Source organism: Mauremys mutica, chromosome 3 (assembly GCF_020497125.1).
Source record: "Mauremys mutica isolate MM-2020 ecotype Southern chromosome 3, ASM2049712v1, whole genome shotgun sequence".
Classification (NCBI taxonomy): Eukaryota; Metazoa; Chordata; order Testudines; family Geoemydidae; genus Mauremys; species Mauremys mutica.
In genome coordinates this window covers 65,974,239-66,000,259 of record NC_059074.1, presented here as the reverse complement: position 1 = coordinate 66,000,259, position 26,021 = coordinate 65,974,239, and the positions used below count along the sequence as shown (strand labels likewise).

Genomic DNA, 26,021 nt, shown 5'->3' with positions numbered 1-26,021 from the left:
CCCCACCACACCCAGTCTTCACTTTTGGGGATGGGTTTGTGCATTTGTACTCCACTTCTTTTATGGAAACCGGTGGCACTGGAATGGGGCTGGGGGTCCATGGCCCTCCTACTTCTTAAAATGGACACTTTTTATTACCATGGCGGACCCTGCTCCCTTCACCTCCTCTTCCTCCGCCCCCCCCCAACCAGGCCAGGAGCTGGTAGAGCCCAGGCGGTTGTTGTACAGACCCTCCACTTGCCTATGGTGCAGTGGGCTTGAAAGCAGCCACCTACCCCATGTCCTTGCCCCCAGGGTCCCCTTCCCACTGCAGGTGGAGGATCTGCGGCATGGCTCCCCACAGCTGCCTGTGTGGCTCTTACCATGGCCGGGCTGTGGCCCCGAGGCCCCACCCCACCCCCCAGCCCAGTTGGGGTAAGAGCTACATGGGCAGCTGTGGGGGGAGCTTGGGTCCCTCCACCTGCCCTGGACGGGAGGCCTCTCCAGTATGGCCAGGAGCAGGGTCTTGGGGGGAAGAGGGATGGGGGCAGGGCCTCAGAGGCCTTTGGGGAAGGCTCTGCCACCCCAGGTAGAAACAGAGGAGCATTTAGGCCAATGGCTTCTATTCTCTCAATGGAAATTAAACATAGTGGTCAAGATGACTGGCAACTACAGTATGTCTATCTATGTAGGGGGTTGCATTGCCACCCATCACTACAGAACCTGAGCTCCATCCACACAAATAGATTGACTATAGCCAAAGTCCCTCGTACAGTTCATGGAGCCTCCTCCATCTCTTCATGCTGTTTCCGGTGATAGAAAACTCATCTGGGTTTCTTTTTTAGTGTAGGGGTGATGGTAATATTGTTCGGATTATGATGGGAAAGCTTTGTGAAAGGGAAAGGTGTAGACTGGTGGTCCTAATCATCAGCTGGGGACAAATAAACAGCCATACCCAGTTAGTCTTTCTTCAGGGCTCTCTTTATTATCTTCACAAACAAAGTGCAAAAGTAATGCAAACTTCCATCACGTGAAGGATTCAGACAGGGGTCCTCTGACCACCAGTAGCTACCGGAAAGGGCCTTTCCCAACTGCAGGACAGCATCCTGTGTGCTAATTTCCCATACCCTTTCATAGAGCTGGGCCCTCCTTTATATCATCCAGCTGAGAGTGTGGGCCAATCATGAGGTACTGTTCAGCTGATTCCCAGCACCTGTGTCCCCTCCCTCCCTCAGCTACTGCCCTGTATTTGCAGTTTATTCATCATTATCAAGAGTCAAAGGGAAAGTATAGACTAATTTTCTCTGTATGGAAAGAATAAAAAGCAGAATAAAAACCTACAAGCAGAAACCACTAGAGTGCACTAAATGATACAGAATCAAAGCAGCTCTGTACATCTCAAACTGACAGTTCTAATCAAAGAACAATTTCTTCCAGGAAAACATTCTAGTGATACAGAGACTGACTAGAGTTAGCTTACAAATTCAGGTCGTCAGAGACAGAACAATTTAAGTGAGATACCTATTTGTCATTTAATGTCATATATAAGAAACAGATAATTAACTGCTAGAGTACTGAAAGCAAGCCACAGCTCTAAGTTCCCAAGACCATCTTCATTGATAACATGATTACTGCCATGGTTCTCCAGGGCAAGAAGAGAGAAAATGAGAAGCCGAACTCACCTGATACTACACAGATCATGAGTAATGACTATGGAGAGAAGCAGTCTGCAGGACTGGTAATGGTGCTAGCATTAAGCTGTACAGTAAATGCATTGCATCCTTGTAAACTGTATAAGGTTTAAATATTTAAAAGATCAGGATTAAGTATTACAGAGAAAAAGGCTGTAGAACAGGGGAGGAGTAAGGACACTATGCTAAAACAAACAGTGATTAGACTTCTAAAAAGCAGCAGGGCTCACTCTGTGGCTCTCTTAATGCAAGGGTAATTCCTCTGGTGAATCAGATTCTAACCAGGATGTAAATCAAAGGGCTGAGAATCATGCAGTCAAGAGGAACTGGATTATGGCTGTATCCCCAGAGGAAAATAAAGATGAAATAATCACCCAGTACTGAGCAATGTGTCAAAGAACACTTCATAGAGATGTAAACTGGGGCCTGATTCTGCATGTTATTCCTCCAATTGCACAGTGGTGTGACTCAGTATGGCTCCTAAAATTTGCTGCCATAGGGAAAGTGAGGCTCAGAAGCCTCCATTGAAAAGCTCTGGCCATCTGTGGGTGCCCGGAGGCCCACGGAATTTCTCCAGGGATCTCAGGGCATCAGCAGATGGGGAGGGACAAGCCCTCTGCTTGTACTGTGTGAGAAACGTACAGCTCTGTGCAACAACTAGATGAAAACTTCAAGCTGATGATCAGAGTTTTCTGGGTTTTTTGCTATAACAAAGACAGAAAGAAGGACTGAAGAGGACTGTTTATTCCTGCAATTCAGGTAACAGTAAGGGTAATAGCCATTTTGTTTCCTTCTCTCCTTTTTTGTATTCTGTGCTGTGCACTTGCTCAGTGAGCCGCTCTGTTGATCAGTGAAGGAGAACTATAGTGCAAAGAGAAAAAAGAATGTGCTGTGTATATTTCTGGAGGACTTACTGTCAGTGAATACTAGTGAATATTTAGCACAACATGCAGTAATCATACTGCCATTAGAGGAAATCCTAGACAAGAGGACTTCCAGAGCATTTTGCTTTCTGGTAACAGGTAGAAATTGTGACACCTGAGCTTGGTATTAGTTTATGTATCCTCCATACAGTTTGTGCATCTGCTTCAGTAAACTTTAGTGTTAGCGTTCTTGAGCCTACATTAGTATTACATACAACCATGTAGTCAAAGAGGAAAGAAAAAGATGCAGAAGACATCAGAATGTCTAAGGAATTAGATATCTAATTATCAACCCTAAATGCCCATGAATACACTCTTCTAATGTTCAGATTATCTGTGAGTATACAGAACATAGGCCAAATCCTGCAATCTGTAGTTAACCTTTACTCAGGCTGTCACAAGGTGACCCTTGCCTTTTAAGAGGGAAAAGGATAAGGGACCCGTGACTGGTCAGTTGACCCCTGACCCCAGTTGGGTTAAAAGATTGTACCACCTGGCTGCCCAGAGGGGGAGGCAAGTGAGGCAATTTGCCCCAGTCCCCGGGCCCCATAGGGGCCCCCACGAGAATATAGTATTCTATAGTATTGCAACTTTTTTTATGGAAGGGGCCCCCAAAATTGCTTTGCCCCAGGCCCCCTGAATCCTCTGGACAGCCCTGCTGTACCATGATCGGAGCCATATAAATGGGGAGAGATGGAGGAAGCTGAGTTCAGTCAGGAAATGGCAGGTGGAAGCTGCCTAGGAGTGAAAGATTAGCAGGCAAGAGCTACCAGAGACCAGGAAACAATAGCAAGTTCCTGAAGTAACCTGTAAGTGGTTCTGAGGGAAGAATGAAGGCAGAAGAGCAGCAAGAGGGGTTTGCTAGCTAACCTCATCAAGCCAGAGAGCCAGGGCTGGAGAGGGCTGAAAGCTAGAGAGAAGCAGCAGGTGTTGCCTGCTGATATATAAGCCAGAGAGCCAAACACCAAGGACCAGATAGGGCTAAAGGCAGGGGCACGGCAATGGGGCTTATCTGATGAAGCTAGAGGGCCAGAGAAGGCTGAGAGCTGGGAGAGTGATGGCTGCTTCCCTGATGAAGATGAACTCCTTCAGAAAGGACCTGGCTGAGGAGTGGGGGAGACATTCCCTCTAGAAAGAGAAGGGTTGCACTTCAGCTGGAAAACTAGGGTGGCTGTCCTTGTAAATGGACAAGAGAGGACTGAAGAGCCCAGGTCTGGTGGAAGATGCTGGAGTGTCATGGTAGAGGGACCAGATGTCTTGGGATAAATGGATTATATTTTGGGACTCTTGTTATGGACTATTTGCACTATGTTTTTGTAATAGACTGGCCCCAAGGAGGCATGGTATTAGACAAAAGAGACTGGTATAGAATTACTGGGGACTTTGAAGGAGGGAAACTGAGGTAGGTGCACCTGTTGTGGTGAGTTCTGCAGCTGGAGGGCTTTCCAGGCACGGTGGCAGTTTGACACTGGCAAAAATCCCACTAAAATTATTTGATTTAACCGCCCGCAATGGGCTTAATTTTGCCCAAGACAGAGACAACTCTGCCCTAAGGAGTTTATAATCTCAACAGGAGTTTTGCCCAAGTAAGAACTGAGTAGTGACTGAAAGATTTGACCCCTTGTTTTTTAAAGTCACTTCACTGCTATCTTCAAGAGTCTAATTTTTGGTAGAAATGTCTCTTTGAGGCAATAGTTCGAGGAGCAATGTCGTAGCATCAGTCTATAACTTGGCTAGACATGTAATATACTTCCAGAAACCACTCTGAGATAACACTATACCTTTCAGAACCAGAGATGATGGTAGCCACTGAGTCTGAAATGAGTCAAACATTCAGATAAACCAGCGTAAGTGCACGTTTTCAATTCAGATGGACCCAAATCTTCATGGTCTGCATCTCCAGAGAATGTATTTAAATGTGTGAAGAAAATATTCAGTTACCACAGATTTTAGGGTACATATTTGTGTTTCATGTGAGGCTGAAAATACTAATGTTCAACTTTTACATTATTAGAACCACAAAGTTTAAATATAAATTTAGGAGTTCTCTTTGTGAATTAAGCTAATTTATTTTATACAAAGTTCAATCACTGGTACTTGCATTGCTATTGATTGAACACATCATCCTGTATTCCTTCTGGAAAAAGATGTAGGTGTTCTATGGAATTGCTGTAATTTAACATGAAATAAAAACACTTATTGAAAAGTACTATTGATATTTCATTTCTTTGTAGAACTGTATAAATATACTCTGAGCCCACAACAGAGAAGAGCTTTTGCCACATCTCTGGCAGCAAACCTCAACTATAACTCTCTGACAAAGACTTATCAATTTAATGAAGCCAGCAAGAGACTCAGACTGCACTGATTAAAAACATTACAGCATTTCCTAGTCCATGTTTAAAGATTTTTAAAGCCAGAAAGGACCATTATAATCTAGTCTGGAGTTAAGGGTACTGAATTAGACTGAGGAGAAAGATGGTCACTGGACTGCACCTCAATTTTCAGCTCTGCTACAGAACTTTCTGTGTGACCCAGGTCACTTTGCCTCCATTTTCCATCTTTAAAATGGGAATAATAGTACTTGTGCCTTTGTAGACGAAGATATTCCAGGCAGGTATTCTGATAATATGTCTTTATACTGTGTCTAGCACAATAGGGCCTTGATCTTGAAAGAGACTTTGGGTGCTATTGTAGTACAAATAAATTAAATTCAACATATTTTAGGTGATTCAAGTATAAAATACATAAAAAAAATGAGCCTCAGATATTTAGGAGAAATTATTGCATGAAATTTCTATTGTTTTATGACTGATGTAGCAGTCTGAGATCTAAACTGTGATGCAGAAGATGGCCAAAATTGGATCTCAGCTCTCTAGCTCCATAGAAATGCTCTAGTCTAAACAAACTCATGAATAACTCTAAGCTAATGGATATTTGGCACCATCTACAGACTGATAATAAAACTGTCTCTTCTTGCTATGAATTCTGCCCAATTACAAAATATGTTAATAGCAGGAAAACAAGCATGCAGCTGAGAGTGGGGATCAATACTCTGTACTATGAGATCAGTGTATTTAATCTGTTGTCCTTCTGCCAGGTGTTAGCAACAACAAGGGCTGGGTTCAAACAGCAAAGGGTCCCTCTTTAAAATAAACAGGGACTACTCACCCAGAATTCCTGGGCCTACTAAATAACTTCCCTGGGCACCCTTAGTAGGCAATCCTTCCCTACTCCCAAGCAGTGAGCATGCATGCGAAACAAGGAAACCTATTAGGGGCACAAGGGACATAACATTAATGTGGGAGAACACAGCAAAAATCTATATTAAACACTCCCCCTGGTAACTCTGGCAGGAGTCTGGTCATCTGGTTCCACACTTGCCAATATCAACATTCAATAGGCAAAAATCCCTTTATCACATCTTCCCTGTTCATCTGCTATACACATACCTTCAGAGTCCTGCAAACAGCCCACCCTCTTCAGTGGGGGGGGGGACGGACCAGTAGCACATAGCTTTGGGTAAAATCTTTCCCACCAAATCTTTCCTTCTTGCCTCAAGACAAGACTTTTCCATTCAGTTCCCCTACCCAACCAGTTCTGAATTGTGTACAGTTATAGTGACTCCCAAAGTGCCACTAGAGGAATTTGTGTAGAAAGTGTATGCAAATAAAGCTCTCTCTAGCCATAATTCCTCCTAATTACCACTAGATGGGAGCAGAGAGCTCTTTCTCCCCTTACGTTTTTCCATCTAGCGTTCTGAGTACATAGTATAAGTGACTGGAAAACAGACTTTTCTTCCTGTGAAATTCTGATTTTTAAAAAAAATTTTTTTTAAAAGGTTCATCCCAAATTGGGATGAACGAACAACTTTAATTTTTTTGTGAGGTGGGGGAAAGACAAGAAAATCTGTTTCAGAAGAACCAAAATGGAAATTTTTTCAGCTTGCTCCCCAGGTTGCCCAATTCCACAGGCACCCAGCTCCCTGAGAGGCATGAGGAGGAAAGTAGGTGAGCTGCAAGGTAACCAGGTAGCTTTCCGTTGGGTACAGCATTCTAGCAGTTGTCCAATTCTTGTGTCCACAATTCAAAGGCAATGACAAATTAGAGATCAGGGAAGAACCACATTGATTAAAGGATTGGGAAACATGCTTTACAGAGTCACTGAGCTCTTTGAATCTATCTAGTTAGCTTAACAAACAGAAGGTTAAGGGCTGACTTGATCAGTGTATAAGTACCTACCTGAGGAACAAATATTTGATACTAGGTGTGGTGGGGAGGCTGCCCAAACCCCAAGAGACAGGGGGCTAGAGTCGGCCAGAGTGGCTGTGCAGGCCGGCAGCCAATTAGGGAAGGGCCTACTGAGAGCCAATCAGGGCCAAGATTAGAACCAGCCAATCAGGGCTAGGCTAGGCCCTATATAAAGGTGGCCTAGGAAAGGCACAGAGAGTCTTTTCCCGGCCTTCATGGTAGAAGGTCTGTCTCCACAGTAGAAGACTAGCACCTCAGATAGAGCAGTGCTGGGCAGACTTGTGGGGTGCATAGTAGGGCTCTGGCCCAATACTTGCTACATTGTGGGCCCTGATAGAAAGGGTCTAGAGGGTGTGAGGGCCCAGAGGGGAAGTGGCCCAGGGACAGTTAGACAAGGGGAGAGAAGAAGGGCAGGGAGGCTGCTACAAGAGGGTACCTGGGTCAGGACTCAGAGTAGTGGGTGGGCCTGGGTCCCCCCCCCCCACTCCCCTTGTACCACATCTGGTGGGGGACAAACAGCCAGAGCAGACTGCAACCAGCCCTTGAGCCGAGAGGCTAGACTGTGAGGTTACAGGTAGCCACTGAGGAGAGACTAAGGGGAACTGCCAGAGGGCAGTGTCCTAAAGAAGGACACCGCCAAGTGGGGAGCCACTTGGATCCGTTCACCAATGGAGGACGAGAGACAGATGGGACACTGCCAGCAGAGGGTGCTCCAGGACTAGTAATAGCTAATTCCCAGACTGAACAGAAGGAGGTGCTGCAGTGGTGAGTCCCAACCCTGTCATACTAGGATTGTTAATTTACCAGCCCAAGGCATAACAAGAATCAAAGGCTAGAAATTGAAGCTAGACAAATTGAGGCTAGCAATAGAGCACACATTTTTACAAGTGAAGGTAATTACCACTGGAACAACTCACCAAGGGTTGTGGTGAATTCTCCATTGCTGGGTGTGTGTGTTTGGATTTCTTTTTTTCTAAACAGCCTTGATTTAAAAAACAAAGTGCTCTTGTTCAAACCAAAACTATTTTAGGGAAGTTCTCTGGCCTTTGTTATACAGGAGGTCAGAACAGATGATCACAGTGGTCCCATCTTGTCAAAATCCACACTTCTAAGCAGGGTATTTTAATTGTGATGAATTGGCATTTTCAGATGGAAAAATGTTCTGCTGGAAATGTTCTGATCATCTCTACTTACAGATGAAGCAACTCTGGCCTTTCTTTCCCCTGTTCATGATCTTTGGGCCACAGGGCTTACACATACTTGATTCACTGCTATCCTGTACTTCATGTTGTCATTTATACAAGTGCAAAGTAATACAAAATGGGTGTAAAACTCTACCAAATCAGAACAGTAGCATTTTGCACCACTTTGCTATCAGAGATGCCTAGCAATGGTGAGCTGGGTTCTACAAAGCCATGTAAATCTAATGTAAGCTAAATATTTAATAATTTTAAAAGCCCCCACATTGTAGAATTTTACTTAGAAGATGAAACGGCTTTTTTGGAAATGAATAATGGCATCTTCACTATCTGGTCTTTTAATTTGGAAAACATCAAACGGGACCATCAGATGTCAAACTATTGCCTTGGCAATTGGCAGTGAGAGTGAACAAACAAGCACAGGAAATTCTTCAGCTAGACAGGCTTAAAATCCAAGACAAAATGTAAAGGATCTATAAGTTGCTCCCAGATTCATGATATTCACTTGTACTGAATCTGATAAAAGCAACAGAGTTGGTATAAAATTAAAGTCAAATCCCATTGCTGAGAATGGAGGGACAAAACAGGCAGAAGGGTGGGTGGGTGGGGGGAGGGGTTGTGGTTTTTTTGTTTTTTTGGCCTTCTATATACAGTGAAGATGTTCTGAGTATCAAATATAAGTTTTTAATATACATTTTACTGAGTACTTAAGCGTCCTAGTGCTCTTGTCTGGTCCTGGCTAGTTTTTATATGTTACCTGAGGTTTTGAGAAGGAAAAATTCCTGTGATAGTCTAAGTGGATAAAGCATTAAGGTTATGAAATGTATCCTTCTGTGTAATGAGGATGTGCATGTTGGGGAACAATGTACCTACCATACCAAAAAAGCCAATAGACAGACATATTGATATTTAAAAGATAAGAACTCCCCCTACTACAGCATATAGTATTTAGGACCTTTTCATAGATTTTTGGTTTAGGACCAGAAGAAACAATTGGGTTATCTAGCATGACTTCTGTGTAATACAGGCCATTGAATTTCATCCAGCTTCTCCTTTTATTGAGCCCAATCATTTGTGTTGTCCTAGTCAACTGTACCCCTACCCCCCCAGGTGTGGCTCATGCCTCCTTCCTGTTGCTTGTTACTTGGAGTGGCTTCTCCCCTCTCCTCACATGGGTTGGGTTTAAGGCTTTTTTTATGGTGCCTCCACCCAACGTGACTTCTCACTGTGCCCAGGACACAACAGGTGCTGTCCCTGGGGAAAATGAATAATGCTACTATCTGGCAAGGAGTGTAAAACCCAATATGCAGGAAACAGTAAAGTGTATCAACACAAACCTCAGCAAAGAAATGACACACCCAAAAATAACTCTAACAAAGGAGACTTTACTGGGAATAGGAAAAGATATGGGGAAGGAAAGTATTAGGGTTAAAGTACCGAACACTTCCCCATGCTCACAATCCTTCCCAAATCCCCGATTCCCTCCAACACCTTCCCTAGCTTATAGCGAGTCCAAAAAATAGTGCTGTTGCACTGTGAACATTGGCCAGCTTAAACAAAACTAGTCCCCTTAACTGTCTTTGTCCCACGTGGGGCAGGGTCCTCACCTGGCTCTCTGATCCAGAGTCCTGTGGAGGCTGTCAGTTGCCAGGATCAGTTCAGATCTCTACCACTCTGGATGCTGATCTATGCAGGGCTGGAACTGCCTGGTCATGCAACTTCCCTCCTGCAGTTCAAAGACTTCCTTTGTGGTGAGTGGGCAGGAGTTTATCAGACTCCCTGAGGCATTCTGCTTCTCTGAGACAGCTCCTAACACAAGCTCAAACCCAAAACAAAACCTTGTCTCTGAGGGTACGTCTACACTACGGGATTATTCCGATTTTACATAAACCGGTTTAGCAAAACAGATTGTATAAAATCGAGTGCACGCGGCCACACTAAACACATTAAATCGGTGGTGTGCGTCCACGGTCCGAGGCTAGCATCGACTTCTGGAGCGTTGCACTGTGGGTAGCTATTCCGTAGCTATCCCATAGTTTCCGCCGCCTCCCCCGCCCCTTGGAATTTCCGGGTTGAGATCCCAGTGCCTGATGGGGCAAAAATCATTGTCGCGGTTGGTTCTGAGTACAGCCTCACCCCTCCCTCCCTGAAAGCAGCAGACAACCGTTTCGCGCCTTTTTTGCTTTGTGAACTGTGCAGACGCCATAACACAGCAAGCATGGACCCTGCTCAGCTCAATACCGCAATCGTGCATGTTTTAAACACCTCGCACACTCTCGTGCAGTATATGGTGAACCAGGACCTTCAAACCGAGGCGAGGAGGAGGCGGATACGGCAGCGCGGCGATGACAGTGATGAGGACGTAGAAACAGAATTCTCTCAAACTGCGGGCCCCTGCGCTTTGGAGATCCTGATGGTAATGGGGCAGATTCTATCCATTAAACGCCGATTTTGGGCCCGGGAAACAAGCACTGACTGGTGGGACCGCATTGTGTTGCAGGTGTGGGACGATTCCCAGTGGCTGCGAAACTTTCGCATGCGTAAGGGCACTTTCATGGAACTTTGTGACTTGCTTGCCCCTGCCCTGAAACGCCATAATACCAAGATGAGAGCAGCCCTCACAGTTGAGAAGCGAATGGCGATAGCCCTGTGGAAGCTTGCAATGCCAGACAGCTACCGGTCAGTCGGGAATCAATTTGGAGTTGGAAAATCTACTGTGGGGGCTGCTGTGATGCAAGTAGCCAAAGCAATCACTAAGCTGCTGCTACGAAAGGTTGTGACTCTGGGAAACGTGCAGGCCATAGTGGATGGCTTTGCTGCACTGGGATTCCCTAACTGTGGGGGGGGGCGATAGATGGAACCCATATCCCTATCTTGGCACCGGAGCGCCAGGGCACCCAGTATGTAAACCGGAAGGGGTACTTTTCAATGGTGCTGCAAGCACTGGTGGATCACAAGGGACATTTCACCAACATCCACGTGGGATGGCCAGGGAGGGTTCATGACGCTCGCGTATTCAGAAGCACTACTCTGTTTAAACGCCTGCAGCAAGGGAATTACTTCCCAGACCAGAAAATAACAGTTGGGGATGTTGAAATGCCTGTCGTTATCCTGGGGGACCCAGCCTACCCCTTGATGCTATGGCTCATGAAGCCATACACAGGCAGCCTGGACAGTGGTCAGGATCTGTTCAATTACAGGCTGAGCAAGTGCAGAATGGTGGTGGAATGTGCATTTGGTCGTTTAAAGGCGCGCTGGTGCACATTACTGACTCGCTCAGACCTCAGCCAAACCAATGTCCCCTATGTTATTGCTGCTTGCTGTATTCTCCACAATCTCTGTGAGAGTAAGGGGGAGACCTTTATGGCGGGGTGGGAGGCTGAGGCAAATCACCTGGCCGCTGATTACGCGCAGCCAGACACCAGGGAGATTAGAAGAGCACACCAGGAAGCGGTGCGCATCAGAGAAGCTTTGAAAACGAGCTTCATCAATGGCCAGGGTACACTGTGACTGCTGTGTTTGTTGATGAACACCCACCCCCCCTTGATTGACTCATTCTCTGTAAGCAACTCACCCTCCCCCTTCGAGTACAGCTTACTTATGCAAATAAAGTCACTATAGTATAAAAATCATGAATTCTTTATTAATTCATTATAAAAAGAGGGAGAGAAGTAAGGGTGTGGTTTGGGAGGAGGATAGGAGGGATGGAGAAGGCCATTAAAAAATTTCACAGTAATGACAGCCTTCTGGTTGGGCTGTCCATGGGGGTGGAGTGGGCGGGTGCACGGAGCCTCCCCCCACGCGTTCTTACACGTCTGGGTGAGGAGGATGTGGAACATGGTGAGGGTTGAGGGTGGTTATACAGGGGCTGCAGCGGCACTCTGTGATCCTGCTGCCGTTCCTGAAGCTCCACCAGACGCCGGAGCATGTCAGTTTGATCACGCAGCAGCCCCAGAGTTGCATCCCGCCACCGCTGATCTTCCTGCCGCCACCGCTGATTTTCCTGCCGGTCTTCCTGCCGCCACCTCTCATCTCGGGTGTCCCTCCTGTCCTCACGTTCACTGGCCTCTTTCCTGTAATTTGATACCACGTCCTTCCACTCATTCAGATGAGCTCTTTCCTTGCGTGTAACTTCCATAATATCCGAGAACATTTCATCTCGCCTCTTCTTTTTCCTCCGCCTTATCTGTGCTAGCCTTTAGGATGGAGGAGGGACACTTGAAAAATTTGCAGCTGCATGAGGGAGAGAAATATTTAAAAAGATACATTTTACAGAACAATGGTTATACTCTTTCACAGTGAACAGCACTATTCACCTTACATAGCATATGTGATTTCCCTACAAGGTCGCATTTTTCATCTTAATACTGAGTGCCTGCAGCTCTGGAGTTACAGATCTCACAGACACAGGTCCGGGCATCAGAATTCAGCTTGCATGCGGCCATGGTAAGCCACTGTCTTTCGGCTTCTGTAGTGATTTACCCCTCCCCCCAACGCATGGCTAATACCACGTTAGCTCCCTGCTAATCAACACCCTTTCCACCCCCCCACCCACTGCGTGGCTGGTAGCTTGGAGAAGATCCCCGCTGACCAAACACGAAAAAGATCATCGGCATTTCACTCCTCCCCTCCCCCCGCTTGGCTACGTGCAGGAAAGGTTTTTTTTTTTAAGCTGCTGCAGTCCATGAACCCAGTAGGAAAATGGCCATCCCCCTTACTTAAATTCCTGATTTTTAACCAGGTTACCCTGAACGATATCACTTTGCTGAGGATAACACAGCGAGATAAAGAACGGATGCTTCTTGAATGCCAGCAATCACCGGGACCATACGCAGCTATGCTTTGCCATGCAATGATACCTGATTACTTGCTACATGCATGGCGTGGTAAAGTGTCCTACCATGGTGGGCGGAACAAGGCTGCCTTGCCCAGAAACCTTCTGCAAAGGCTTCTGGAGTACCTCCAGGAGCGCTTCATCGAGATGTCCCTGGAGGATTTCCATTCAATCCCCGGACATGTTAACAAACTTTTCTAAGTAACTATACTGTCTGTGAATGCATCCCAAGTCCTCAGGGCAAATCAATCATTAAAAAACGCTTGCTTAAAAAACAATGTTTGCTATTTGCACAGGTACACTCACCAGAGGTCCCTTCCATGGCGTCATTGTCTGGGATAGTTGCTTGGGAGGGCTGGGAGGAGGGTAATTCCGTCAGGGTGAGAAAAATCTCCTGGCTGCTGGGGCTCATGGAGTGCTGTGTGCTCTCTGCTAGGTCGTCCTCCTCTTCTTCATCTTCCCCGTCCGCAAAGTCCTCAGACATGGCAGAGATTACAACCCCCACCTCGGAATCCACGGTCAGGGGTGGGGTACTTGTAGCGCTGCCCCCTAAAATTGCATGCAGCTCAGCATAGAAGCAGCATGTTTTTCGACCTGCCCCGGACCTACCGTTTGCTTCTTTGGTTTTCTGGTAGGCTTGTCTGAGCTCCTTAACTTTCACTCTGCACTGCAGTGAGTCCCTGCTGTGGCCTTTATCCGTCATAGCCTTAGAAATTCTTTCAAATACTTTTTCATTTCGTCTTTTGGAACGCAGTTCTGTTAGCACTGAATCCTCTCCCCATATAGCGATCAGATCCAGTACCTCCCGTGCAGTCCATGCTGGGGCTCTTTTTCGATTCTCAGGAGACTGCATTGTTACCTGTGCAGATGAGCTGTGCGTGGTCACCTGTGCTGATGAGCTCTCCACGCTGGGGAAGCAGGAAATGAATTTCAAAAGTTCGCGGGGCTTTTCCTGTCTACCTGGCCAGTGCATCAGAGTTCAGAATGCTGTCCAGAGCGGTCACAGTGGTGCACTGTGGGATACCGCCCGGAGGCCAATACCGTTGATTTGCGGCCACACTAACCCTATTCCGATATGTTAATCCCGATATTAGCGCTACTCCTCTCGTCGGGGAGGAGTACAGAAACCGATTTAAAGAGCCATTAAAATCGATATAAGGTGCCTCCTAGTGTGGACGGGTGTGGCGTTAAATCGGTTTTACGCTCCTAAAACGGGTTTAAACGCCTAGTGTAGACCAGGCTTGAGTCAGGCTGTCTCCTCCCATTGAGGGACTGAGCAGTCCTGGCTCATCATTGGCCCAGCAAACTGCTTGTCCATATTACACTGGGCAGAAGCCTGCCTAATAGTCTCAGCAGGCATTTCTAGTCCACTTTTGTTCACACCGTTGACAACAAGCATCGTGGAAAATGGTGTCCACAAGGTCTGGTACTTGTTACAGTTGTAGTCCCAGAGGTAGGACTCTGCTGAGGTTCAGACTGACACTCCAAGCACTGGCAAACTGAGTTGGGGGAGTAGGGGTTACACAATTACTATCTATTTTCAAAGGTGGTGAGGCAACATAGATTTGTGTATACTGTTTTTTTTAAAAAGTATATTAAATTTGCAAGCACACTGATATGTTTTGAATACAGTTACTTTTGATTTTTCTATTAATTTGGACACGTATGTAGGTTTGCAGGCAAATTCATTCCTATGGACCCAGTCCTAAAATCATAACTCATGCAGGAGGCACAATGATTTCAGTGTGATTTCTGTGGTACTAGTTGCATGAGTAAGGGCTGTGTGTGTTTGTATAAGAGTTGAAAGATCAGATCCTATATTTGTCCATACATTTTGACTGTATATATGAAATCCTGGCCCCCTTTAAAGTCAATGGGAGTTTTGTCATTGACTTCAGTGGAGCCAGAATTTCACACTATCTTTATATTAAACAAAACAAACAAACAAAAAAGACATATAACCCTATTCCACACAGCCAGTCCAATAGTCTGGTATGCTTACTTTGCAAAGTGGTCATGTGGGTGTGTGCATTTACTCTGTTCAATTACAGAAAATAATTATGTAAGTAAGATATTACTATCAAGTATTCCAGTATTAACTGCAGTCTGGGTATTGTATTTCTTGGATAATAATCATTGATCTACAACAATACAAAACTAAAAAATAACGAACAAAAAAGGAGTGTGTGTATATCCGTTTCATATAAAATTCCAAACGATAAACCAAAAACATAATGGGGGATGGGGGGAACTGATACTGTGAGATCACTGAGGAAGTAATTTTAATGTGCTTAAGCAGTCAAAGGAGAAAAACACTGTACATCCAGCGCACTCTTTTTATGGTGTGCAGATTATATATTACACCTGTTTATTAAGAATCTTAGTGGCCTTTGGTATAATAAAAGTACAGGAGATTGGCTGGCTGGTTTTTGGCAAGTGATAAAAACTATCGCAAAAATATGTATCATTCTCTAAACTAACAATCAGAACAATTGCTTAAGAGAACTCTAGCTGTTGTGTCCTTGTATTTTTCAGTTCAAACTGGAGGCAGAAGTAACATTTGAGCAGACAGGTCTCCCATTGAAATGCTGTCATTTTCTGCCTTCCCTTGGATCTGAGAGAAGAAAACGAATGAAACGCCTACACCAAGGCCCAAATCCACAAAGGAACTTGGGTGCTTAAGTACCTCTATGAATCTGGGCCCAAGTGCCCATATGTTTTTTTCCCTGAGTGATTACTGTGGTGGTGAAGTGTTACCGAGGTACTGCATGCTTTGGGTATGGTGTATTTACTGCAGAGGAGAGGCTAGTGGCCTTGTAATATACATCCTAATCAACTAGACATCTTTGAAGAAATAAAAATACTTTTTTAAACAAGTCAGTACAGTGACTTTAGGGATGGTCAAACTTATATACATGTATTTTTGTACCCAGTTATGTCTCCTTTAACTTACCAGGCCAGATTTTCCATTGGTTTATATAGAGCTGGAATTTACACCAGCTGAGGATCCAGCCCTAAAAATGTAGTCACTAAGAACAGTTTGTACAAGATGAGAAAGATAATGAGTCCAAACTAAGAGACCCTGTCTCAGCCAAATTGAGAATGCAATGGCACTCACAGTGCAAATTTCAAGTATGGTCAGCTAATTGTTCAACAGCATGAGCTGGCATCTAAATTGCATATAGATGGATTAGAATATCAATCCAATTCCAAGGCACTTATAATAAAGTAATCAAAAAATTCATTGCAATTTATTCATTAAGATTCTTACTGACTTTGTGTGAACGAGTATACAGACCCAGTCTTGGGGTTAGAAGGGATAGAGAAACAGTCTTCTTGAAGAGAGAAACTACCACAGCTGTCTGTCTTCAGGGCAGAGACAGCCAGAGGATCTCACCATGAGCAGAATGTGGTTCTGCTCATGTGAGAGGGTACAGAACAAGGACTAGGCTTGAACTGGAAATTCTTACTCCAGTAAACCTCCGACTGATTTCTGAGATGAACATGAAGATTTTATAATTGGGTCCTCTGAGAGAAATGATATTGTGAAAGTCACTCATTCTAAGCTAGAAGCTTGACCCTGTAACAAACCTTTTCAACAGTTTGGGTTCTTTCAGCTAGAGTTCCAATTTTAGTTTTCCTTTGTTTGTTTGAAACCCAAATCCATGTGTTCATCTTCTTCCCTTCACTGATCTCTGCTTACCTGCTGTGCTGTACTCTGAAATGATTTTTGGCATATTAAGATTGACATTCTTTAATAATACTTGGGTGTAATATAGCCCTTTTCATTTTGTAGATCTTGATTCACTTTTCAAAACTAAGTATAATCCCCATTTTTACAGATGGGGAAACTGAGGCAGAGATATTAGATGACTTTCCCCTGGAGAGAGAGCAAGTAGTGGCAGAGACAGGAATACAGAACCCAAATTTCCTAACTCCATTTTTTGTGAAAAAGCTTGTAGACTGGCACAGCAAGCAGCAGCTTTGTGTAAAATAAACCAAAGTTAAAGAATGATATGTCTTCCTTTCTTTATTCCTGTCATAATTTATAGTTTGCAGTGTTGTAGCTGTGTGCTGGTTATGAGAGACAAGGTGGGTGAGGTAATATCTTTTATTGGATTAACTTCTGTTGGTAAAAGACAAGCTTTCAAACTCTTGTCTCTTTCACTAACAGAAATTGGTCCAGTAAGAGATTTCTCCACCCACCTTGTCTCTCACAATGTATAGTGTCCAATAAAAGTTACCCATGTCTGGAATCTCCAAAAAATATTAACTATTTCTAGTAAAGCTGATTCTGCAGTAATTTTAAAGATGATTTGTGAAGTATTCTAGCAAATTCTGAGTGATGCTATGGAAGAGTTTATCCTGCTTTCACAAAAGATTACTGTCCCCTTTTGAATCAGTAAACAGTTGTTGTTCTCTTGAAAGTCTGTAATGTCCTCACCAGTTGCGTTTCAAGGAGAAAAATGAATTCACATGTGAACATAGGGTCAGACTGTATTCTCATTTACAGCAGTGTAAATCCAAGGCAAATTCACTAAGTCAAATTAGTAGTTCTTCTGTGGACCTACCTTATGATGTGTACATCCTTATGGACCACAGGGTGAAATCCTTAGTCGTGCTAGTGAGCAGTGGTGATAAGGGGCTCACAATTTGGCTCTACTGAAGTAAGAGCCAAAATCTGACCCAGTATTCCAGCTGCCTCACAGAGTTGTACAATGATAGAACAAATTCCCATGTCTTGTTCACAATACCTTGTTTAATCTAGTCTAGCCGCCGATCTGCCTTCTTTATTACAAAAGAACTATGTATTCCATTTTCATGTGACTATAGATCTGAATTCTTTGACTGGTGATCGGTGAGTTCACAGACAGAAGGATGATTGATATTTACCAGCCCTGGATGAATAATTTGTAACAAGTAATTTATTCAGCAATTATGCATGCTTTGTGTTTGTGATATGCACACAAAGTCGTGATATTCTTGAATGTAGTAGTTTTGCAAAATTGATGGTAAATTTGTGAATAATTATTCTGAGAGGATCACTGCAAGTATTTGAGATTTGAAAAGTCTTTTTAGAAATATCTTGTTCCATGATAATTCTGATCATGCATAGATTTTGGTGTTGTACAGAACAATTCACTTTTGATGGCCACTTTGGAATAAATGTACTGAATATTTAAGTTGTATTTTGTTTACATCTTAAATGGACCTCTTCCAATTTCATGAGCAAGTGTCCCAAAATGTGAATAGTCATATAAAGTAAAATATATGCAGAGAAACTAAACATAGCATCTACCTGAGATATCCCAAAGGGACAGTATATTGAATCTTGATGTATTTTTTAGCTGTAAATTCCTGCAACAGGAAGAGTTGTAAGTACCCTTCCCATGGAAGGGGTTAAATGGAAACAAGCAGGCATGTAGTATAAATAGAAGAAATGATGTATTTGAAGATCTGCAACATTTGAACATGAATTTATTAAAATAAACTAGTATATAGCCAGCAGCTTCACTTCTGGCAAGGCATCTAAATGCAGCTTTACAAACATGCCAGTTTCTGAAGTTTAAGCAATAGTCAACTTTGGTGAAGCAGAAGAATGTCATTTCTCTTGGCTCTTTGACAGAACTGTAGTCATATCTGAAGCCTAGAATTATCTACTTTTGTTAGTGCTGTTTCTCTTCATTGAGATCAGATGACCTTTAACTTGCCCCAACTTTTGCTTTCTTAATATGTTAAGTTCTTTCAGAGAAGGAATTGAGCTATTAATATTAATATTGAATTCTGCTGTGAAACCTGGAAAACTCAGATTTCTTCTATCGTGCTAATTTCTACATCATTCTAATACAGTTGGATTTCGTTACTGAATTCTAGGATCACATGTTAGAAATTTACTTGAGCATCTATCTGCAAAAATATAATTCTTAGAGTCTGGTAAAAGAGAATTTGCTTTATTATTGACTAGGAAAGTATCCTCAGAAGTGCCCAGATGTTAACTTGTACATATATTATAGGCAGTGTAGGTAGCATACATTAAAAACATGTTAAGGTGCAAAGGCAAGCGCTCAAAAGTTAGGAAATGGTAGCATTAAGGTTGTCTGTGCAACCCTAATTCAGCCCCCTTGTGCATATGCATTTTGATAGTCAGTATATGATCATGTAATTAATGACTATTTTTATCACAGTATCCTCATTCAGTGCACAGAATATATGGCTCCTTGCATAGGCACTGACTCCAGGGCTGGAGCTACAGATGCCAACTTTCCAATGTGCCAGGGGGTGCTCACTGCTCAACCCCCTGCTCTACTCCAGGCTCTGCCCCTTCCCCTGAGCCTGCCAGGCTCTCACTCCTCCCTCCTCCCCCACAGGGCCTCCTGCACATGCGAAACAGCTGATTGCAGCAGGTGTGAGGTGCTGACTGGTGGGGCTGCCAGCGGGTGGGAGGTGCTGGGGGCTGCTGACGTATTACTGTGGCTCTTTGGCCATGTACCTTGGTAAATTCTGGCTTCTTCTCAGGCTCAGATTGGCTACCCCTGCTGTAGGTGCTTAAATTCACATGGAGCCTACTTTATTTATTTTTTTTCCTGTGAAAGTTCCTTTGGGCATGCACACTGCTGCCTCACTCTGGACACCTATATCGTATCAAAACCTTCAAGGCAGGGGAAGATGGGTGTTCCCCTTACCTATCTTGCAGGGCCCAATCTGGTAGGCCTGCTCAGAACAAGCCACCAGACTGGCTGGATTTTGAATGGGGACCCAGAGGAGGAGGTGCCTCCCTTACAACTTTGTAGCCCAATAGGTAGAATATTCAGCTGAGATGTCAAAGACCCTCAGGGTTTTTCTCCTCTACCTGATGCAAAGAAAGATGGGAGACCTGTGTTCAAATTCTCTGAGGGCTTGGCTACACTTGCAGGTGTGGGAGTTACAGCTGTCTTCGTACAGCTGTGTAGGGAAAGCGCTGGAGTGTGGCCACACTGACAGCTACCAGCGCTGCAGTGTGGCCACATTTGCAGCATTTGCAGCGGTGTTGAGAGTGGTGCATTATGGGCAGCTATCTCAGCGTTCAAGTGGCTGCAACGTGCTTTTCAAAAGAGCGGGGTAGGGTGGAGTGTGACAGGGAGCGTGGGGGGGGAGGGAGGGAGGGAGAGAGAGAGTGGATTTTTGGAGCCGACATTGTCAGCTCCTTGCCTTGCAAATTCTGACCACTTCCCCGACCCCTCATTCGCTCTTAAATGCAAATAGCCTGCAGACCAGATAAGCAGCTGCTCCGACAGACTCCCTTCCCCCCCGCCCCCTCGCCGTGCTGTTTCTCTCCTCAAGCAAATGCTAGGCTGTAGACATTCATCCCCCTGCCTGCCTCATTCACAGCAAACAGGAGCTGTTTGTTTTTTAGATAAGCAGCTCCGGGAGCCCCGAGTTCACAACAAAACAAAGAGAGGCATCATAACAAAACAAAGAGAGTTTTTTAGTTAAAAGCATTATGGGAAAATTCTGGAGGTCAGTTACAGCGTAGTAAGATTAATCACTGTTTACACTGGCACTGCAGCATCAGCGCTGCAGTCATTATTCCCCAGGCAGACATGGAGTACAGCCAGCGCTGTAGCCAGGGAGATACAGCGCTGTATGTGCCTTGCAAGTGTGGACGGTGAGTGAGTTGCAGCGCTGTAAAGCCACCACCAGCGCTGCAACTCTCCAGTGTAGCCAAGCCCTGAGTGTCTTAACCACTGGGTTATGGGATATTCTGCTGTGGGGCTCCCTCAATCTCTTCTGTTGAAGCTGTTACACTTTTTAGTTAAATAATTAGATATTCATTGGAGCAGGGGGATTGGGCCCTGGGTCTCGCACCTCCTGGGTGGGTGCCCTAACCACCAGGCTCTAGAGTCCCCTCACTTTTTTTTTCTCTCTGGGCCAATGACTCATTATCTGAAATGGTTAAATTTGTTTGCAATTTCTCTGAAGAAACAGCTTAGGCACCTAAACTGTCTGATTCAGGCCCCAGACACTATGAAGAAAGCATCTTTTAAAAGCCCATAATGAAGTTAATAATTTTGTATCTAGTGCAATAAATAATAAACACTGAATGATTAGAATAAAAGAAACATAGACTAGCTACTCCGTAGATGAGCGCTGTGCACCTAATGAGATGGGTCCCATTGGGAAAAAATGTGATTGTGCATATGTATTACATGATCTTTTAATGTAGTTTGTGTGTGAGATATATATTTAGTCTATTGGCAGAGGCAACAATAGCAAGTTGTTCTCAAAAACAGGTAATTACTACGGAATGGAGTGCAGTGAATTTGTTGTTTTAAATGGATGAACTCAAATTGTTATAAACAATTTATCTTGAAACATCAAGGATGGATTATAAGCAACAAGTCTCCATTGTTTTAAACTTTCACTTTTTCTGTTGGCTTCCTGCCTCTCTGGGTCATTTACCAGGGGGTCACTTACACATTTTGTTCCTGAGAAGCTGGGGTAATTTCCATATGGGGAAATCTTTGGCCTAACTGGGATAGCACATAACATTGTATAGGACATACAAATATTGCCTTACATTACAGAAGGCCTATGCTATGAACATTAAAAAATAGATAGGATGGCATAGAATTCATGCAAATTATGAACCAACCTAGACCACACATAGGTGTTCTTCTAGACAAAATAGACAAAAGTTGTTATGGTTTTTGTCTCTTCTTTGTATACCAACTTGCCCAGGCCTTTGGATGTATCCACTAATAAAGTGCTTAAGGATCATCTGAAAGGGATTTTTACTGACTGATATACAGACGTAATCTCCCTGAACGTTGTGATACAAAACAACTATTGCTAATACCTGCAAGCAAAGTGCTTCATTGACGCTTTAGGTTGATTAAAAGGACCTCACTAAGTGGAGGGAATAAAAAGGTGTATCTGGGTAGGCAGGTGTAAAAGTGAGTGACACTTTTGCAGCAGAGTCCTTCCACTCTCCTCTGACCCAGCAGAAGCCCCACTATGAAGTCTCTATGGAGAACTGGCTCCACATAATGGGAGGGTGAGGGCTGGGGAAGAGACATTCCCATACACCAAAGCGTGAATGGTTGTAGCACTTAAATTAATGAGGGTTCTGTCACACTAACCTATCCATTTCCCTCTCCTTAGGTTCTGGAAGCAATAGCCAGTGGGGATGTCACTGCCAGTATAGCTCCTGCAGAAGTGGCTCTGGGTAGCTGGGAGCTGCTAGGAAAGCACAAGGCCTTCACTTGGATGGTCCTGTGCCTTTGTGAATTCAAGGGATCAGCTAGTTTTGGGTGCTCAAATCCATGTTATTTCTGCAGGGATGAAACCTAATCCTCATCAGAGAAGAACTCAAAGGTCTGTGAGAACAAACTCATGACATTTCTTGTCCCTTACACGAAGAGGATAAGTGAGGCAATTCATAAGCTTTCCACACATATCATAGCTAAAGGACTGAAACATGCTATTAGAGAGTTAAGCAGTAGGAACTATTATGAAACTGATGTACAAAAGTCATAGCACCAGATCCTAAGCTGCTGTAAATCAACATTGCTCCATTGAAGTCCCAAGAAGTATCCCCATTAAGAGCAATTACTGTGCCCATTAAGAAGCAGTTTGTGCTATTGTGTCATTACTCTTAAACTAGTTCCTAGGCAAAGTCTCAATTAGGCAGATTTCCCAGATAAGTGGTAGGTAGCATGAATGAGTAACTTTGTGTTGTGTGGAATACATGTAAGGGCTTGGCTACACTTGCAAGTTGCAGCGCTGGTAGAGGCTTTCCAGCGCTGCAATTACACCCTGTCCACACTTGCAGGGCACAACCAGCGCTGCAACTCCCTGGCTGCAGCGCTGGCCGTACACCCAGGTCTGCTTGGGGTATAAGGGTTGCAGCGCTGGTTCTGCAGCGCTGGTCATCAAGTGTGGACACTCACCAGCGCTGTTATTGGCCTCCAGGGTATAAGGAGTATCCCAGAATGCTTTTAACTAAATTATTCCCTTTGTTTTGTTATGCAGCCTCTCTTTGTTTTGTTGTCAATTCGGAGCTCCGGGCTCCGTGCACCGCACCGGGAGCTGCTTATAGCTCCTGTTTGCTGTCATTAATCTGTAACTACTGTCAACAATGAAATGAGATAACCCCTGCAGGGGTTGAGTGTTTGCTTTGCTTGAGAGAAACGGGGGGAGGGGACAGAGGGGAGTATGTTGGATGCAGGTTGTTTGCAGTTAACAGTAAGGGGGTGGGAAAATTTTCTGATTTTGCACAGTGTCGGTTCCAAAAATCCACTCTCTCTCTCTCCCCCCCGGTCCCTGTCACACTGCCCCACACCCCCCTCTTTTGAAAAGCACGTTGCTGCCACTTGAATGCTGGGATAGCTGCCCATAATTCATCACTCCCAACAGCGCTGCAAATGCTACAAATGTGGCCACACTGCAGCGCTGGTAGCTGTGAGTGTGGCCACACACCAGCGCTGGCCCTGCACAGCTGGATGACCAGCGCTGCAACTACCAGCGCTGCAGATTTGTAAGTGTAGCCATACCCTAAGTGTCTCATTTTAATTTTACTATGTGCCATTTTTCCACTCCCTTCCTAAGTCCATTCACTCTCCATTTTTAATCCACATTCTCAAAATATAATTAAACAAACCTATCTTTCCTTACTACAAACCCCCATAAATGTATTTCTCATTGACAGGTGAAGCAAGTGTCTTTAAATAGAATAACATGTGAACATTCAATCAAGTGCTGAATGAGGTGAAAGCATGGACAAGGTATGGCCACAGAATGAACTGTGACTGTTCCAGCTCTTGTTTCTCACAGCAGCTGTTAGCATAAAGCAGGGCTACTGAAAGGAAAAAAATCACATAAATTCTAGCCTTGTTTATATTTTTTCAATTGCGAGTCATTAATCCAAACATTGCTTCATCACTGATCTGATCTGTAAGAGGCAGAATACATAGAACTGTGTCAGAATGGGATAACATTTTCAAGTGACAATTTGGCTCAATGGAATATTGCTTTTAAACCGTTTTCTCTCTAGCCAGTAAAACAGCACAAGGTCCAACTGCTTCTCTGATACCACCAACTGATTGTAATGAGTTGATTCCAATTGTCGGCAGCCTACATTTTACTTTTGGATCAAATTTTGGACCAAATTGTGCTTTGTTACTAAGGATTTATTCCATTTTTTTTACAATGGAATAACTGCAAATATAGGACTACAACATAGTTTAATTATGACATCAATTTGTGATTTAAAAAAACACTCCATAAAAACTCATAATATATTTAGTGATCTAATTTTATACAATACAAATTTGAGTGGGTTTTTTACAGTATGTGTCTGGAATTGGAATGGAACTGTATTTGCTCCTAGCTTCAGAGAAAAGTTTTCGAGGAGTCAGCCAACATTAAAGGTGTATTGGAAACCTTCCCTTTGTTCAATTAAGATTGCTGGGAGCAATCTTAATGTAATGCTTTCTTTAACTAGGCCTCATTAAACTTATTATTCATTTCTTACATAGATTCAATTCCAAACAGAACTTACCGGAGTATTAAAGCACAAAACGTTCCATTCAAATAAAGATCTTATTTCAACTCCCCAAAAGCAAAGGATCCAAGGTTAAAACCCTCATTATTAGGAGACATCTGCAATATTAAGGAGACACAATGAGAAATAGCTAAACGTGGAGTTTCAATATTAATTCTGAATTTTCTTGTCCAAAAATTTTCTCTTAGGATCAAATCCTGCTTACCTGATGGGACTAATTCCATTGACTACTGGGACATTGACTTCAACAAACCAACTCAAATGAGTAACAAAAGCAGAACTTGGCCTTTATTGTTGTTTCATGAGTATCTATTGGATATGGGCGCTGTTGACTGGATTTATTTTGTTTAATTATTTTTCCTTAAACTTACCTGATCAACTGCAGTGATCACAATTTTCGGTGTTTAGATAGGTGTGTGTAAAAGACTATGACTTTCATGCTGGGTTTTAGGGAGAAATACTTAAATGTAGCTCATGTTAACCTAACATCACTTGGCATGTCCTAAGCACTGCAAACACAGGTAACCCCAGATAATGTGTAAAAGTAATTGCCGTGTGTAATTCTGCTCAGTTCTCACAGATCTATAATTTCTAACAAATATACACTTATCACATGCATATACTCATTGTGCAAAATTCAAGTCTTATATCAGAGCAGAATCTGGATCATTATTTTTAATAATACAGTTAAACAATAGAATGTAACTGAATTTAAAGAATTGCCACAAAAATGGTATATAACTGCTGGTCAAACATGTTATTACATGAAAGACCTATCCTAATAAACCTGAAATGAAGTAAATTTTGTACTGGTCATCTTCCTCAAAGACAGAAAAGAATTAGTCACAAGATAGAATAATATTAATCAAATATTTGTAACTAAAATAGCTGAGAACATTGCCATTTTTAAATTTAAAAAACCTAAATAAATGTAATGATTATATTTAATACTCGAACACTTAGAGAACTATTTAAAACATCAAAACCATGTGAAATAGACAAAAGAGAGTATTCTCAGCTCTACAGGATTATACGTTAATTATCTTTAATTCATGGTAAGAGTGCTTGAATGATGTAAATTTTGGCCATTGACATCCCTGTCCCTTATAGTCAGGGATTGTGAGGGAAAGAACTAAAGAGAGCCAGGATATTCCCTTAGGGCCAGGTTCTGGTACCCTTAGTCACATCAAAGAGTACCTTATTCCATGGAGTAATCCTATTGAAATCAATGGGGCTACTCATGAAATGAGTAACTCCTCAGTGTGCATAAAGGAATTACTATCTACCCCCTAAGTTATTTTCCTGTTGCTTATCACCTAAACAAATTAATGAAACCTACACTCTTTCAAAGGAAGGGTTTTTTTTAGACCGTGTAAAAGTCTAGTAAAATCAATTCTTTTGCAATCACAAATTAATTAATTTGAATCTCAGAAATTGATTTATCTGACAATTTAAGAATCATCTCAGTTATAAAATTCTCCTTGGAGTATGCTTTGTGTTTAAGTAGTGTATAAACTCAGGGCCTGAATTCCTTACTCAAGTAAAATTTCTATTCAAGTCAAGGAATGAGAAAAGACTGCAGGACTGGGCAATATGACCCTGT

At 43.3% G+C, this 26,021-nt stretch overlaps 1 long non-coding RNA gene across 1 annotated transcript; it reads left to right on the top strand.

The window, feature by feature from the left end:
* Positions 1-1,671: 1,671 nt before the first annotated feature.
* On the top strand, positions 1,672-24,827 carry LOC123367509. The gene is made up of 4 exons (XR_006578504.1): positions 1,672-1,717; positions 22,018-22,230; positions 23,564-23,639; positions 24,607-24,827. It is a non-coding gene; the product is annotated as an uncharacterized LOC123367509 (long non-coding RNA).
* Positions 24,828-26,021: the final 1,194 nt, after the last annotated feature.